This window comes from Crocodylus porosus, unplaced genomic scaffold (genome assembly GCF_001723895.1).
Source record: "Crocodylus porosus isolate Cpor-Errol unplaced genomic scaffold, CroPor_comp1, whole genome shotgun sequence".
NCBI classification, from domain to species: domain Eukaryota; kingdom Metazoa; phylum Chordata; order Crocodylia; family Crocodylidae; genus Crocodylus; species Crocodylus porosus.
This window is the reverse complement of record NW_017728943.1, coordinates 82,602,159-82,604,434: the sequence shown is the minus strand read 5'-3', so window position 1 is coordinate 82,604,434 and position 2,276 is coordinate 82,602,159. Positions and strand designations below refer to the sequence as shown.

General features: G+C 55.5%; 1 protein-coding gene across 2 annotated transcripts in view; it reads left to right on the top strand.

The window, feature by feature from the left end:
* The window catches only part of ABCC10 (ATP binding cassette subfamily C member 10), a 33,621-nt gene that overhangs the window by 5,631 nt on the left and 25,714 nt on the right, over nt 1-2,276 (top strand). The window contains exon 1 of one of the 2 annotated variants that reach the window (XM_019549696.1): nt 1,170-1,255. The exons of the other annotated variant lie outside the window; for it this stretch is intronic. The gene's annotated coding sequence lies outside the window, so the exon portion shown is untranslated. Of the gene's footprint in view, nt 1-1,169; nt 1,256-2,276 lie in introns of those variants that run through there. 2 annotated transcript variants of the gene reach the window in all.

Here is a 2,276-nt window from a genome sequence, read left to right as displayed (position 1 = left end):
CTTGCCAGCTCCTTGAGTACCCTGGGGTGTAGATTGTCAGGGCCGGCTGACTTGAAGGTATCCAGCTTCTGAAGATGTTCCTTCACGAGGTCAGCATTTATGGAGGGTAGGGGATCCCCATCACCCGGATCTCCCTGTCCCATAGCAGGCATTTTAGTAGGCTCAGGGGGCTGTTGTAGCTGTAATGGGCCAAAAAATGTACCTGCAGAGGCAAAGGTAGTGTTTTTCTGTGATATCTTTTATTGCACCAAATGAATAGTTACAAGAGATGTTAAACAAGCTTTCAGGCACAATGGTTTGCTTCTTGCCCAGACCCATACTGTATATTTTAGGTCAGGCTACTATGCAGGGGGGGAATTACGGGCATGGAGCCTGGCCACTCTGCTGCTTCCCTCCTGCTATTTATGCTGCGGTACAGGGGTGCTCAATCCTCAACCCATGTAGCCATGTCATCCGGGCCACAGGATTTCCCACGAGTCTGAAAATGTGGTGGTGAAGGAGCAGTGGCAGTGTTAATCGCTGTTCCCCTGCCGCCAAATTTCCAAACCTGTGGGAAGCCCCATGGGCCAGATAGCAGGGCCCTCTGTGCTATGTTGGGCATGCAGAGCCAATCAGGGTGGCGCAGGGCCAATCCAGGCAGCACAGTGCTGATCCTGGTACAGGGCCCAACAGAGACAGTGCAGGGCCAGATCCTGGCACACGGGGCCAGATGATCCTACTGGTTGACCAGCCCGTGCCACTCATTTGGCCTGCAGGGCTAAATGCTTGGTTCCCACTGCTAGCACAAGCCTTGGACTGGCCGGCACCCATCGCGGAAGGAAGAGCGCTGGGCATTCTGAGGCCGCTCAAGCTCTGCCCTGGCTCCAGTCAAAGACAGCACCCTACCAAATCCCTGCCTCTGGCCTAGCCCCGTATTATGGGGCAAGGGAGGGGGTTTTTTTTGCGGGGGGAGGCATTCTGCTTCCACATGTGGTTGACATTGAGAAGCTGGTCGAGGCGTTACTGAGGCCGCGCACAGCTCGTTGCAAGGCAGGGGGAGGTGACGGGGGCAGTACCAACCCCAGTGGGGCCAATGCGGTGCCCTCCGCCCCCCCCCATACAGGCCCTGCCCAGGCGCAGCCAGCCCCTCCCACACCACCCCGGCCTCCAGCCCGCAGGGAGCCCTCCCGGCCGCAGGGGGCGCAGGCGGGCAGGAAGCGGGGCCCCGCCGGTGCTGTAGGTCGCGTCCCGGAGCCGGAGGGGCTGCCGATCCGAGGTACGGCAGGGGGCGAGGGTCAGAAGCCGCCCGAGGGGGGCGGAAGGCAATCGCGATGACGTCACTGAAGGTCTCCTGCCTGCGGTGCGGTGCTCCTCGTCCTGCCCCACGTCTTGTGCTGCGGGCGGGACAGCATCACCCCCAGCCCAGCTGGGCACAGGACAGCTCTGCTTCCCCAGCCCACTGCAGAGCAGGAAGCCGTCCAGGCAGCAGGGGTGGGATCTGCCCCCACCACCTCCCCAGGGTGTGCTTGTGACTGGGCTGGGTGCCCCAGGGTTGCTTTCAGAAACAAGTAGGGTTGCCAGCCCTCCAGGATTGCCCTGGAGTCTCCAGGAATGAGATGGAAATCTCCAGGAGACTGCTGAGAATCACGGGGAAGATAAATGACAGAATATTCATTGAAATAAGTATTATATGTCAAATCTGATTTATACAGTGGTCCAGTGGGTTTTTTAAATGTCATAGTAACTGCATTTGCCTTCCTGACATAAAGTTTACTCACCGTAATCCATAACTGATATACGCAAGCGCACGGATGCATTCGTGTTGTGTGTTGTGGGCACATGGGTGTTCTAGAAATCCGACAGAATAGATTCAAACAGAGTTGGCAACCGTAGAAACGAGGGGGAGGAGGGTGGAAGCCACTTCTCATCCTAGGGGTCAGGGCAGATGTGCACCTTGCAGACTAAGACACATAGCCTGAGTCCTCTTGTGGCCTGGCTGGGGTCATAAGATCAGAGGAAAGGAGGGCTACAAGGCTAGCCTCACAAGGCCATCTAGTCCAGCCTCCTGCTCAAGGCAGTGTGACCAAGCAAACGAGCTCCTGCGGTCCATTTCCAGTGAGGTTAGTCTGCCAGGTGCACATCTAACCCCCTAGGCCAGTGGTTCCCAAATGCTGATAGATTGGACACCACCAATGTAAACAATACAACCTTAAGTACCACCAGCAAATTTTTGTCATATAAAGTAATTATAATGTCATATAAAGTAATTGTAATAAACTTATAAAATAAATATAATA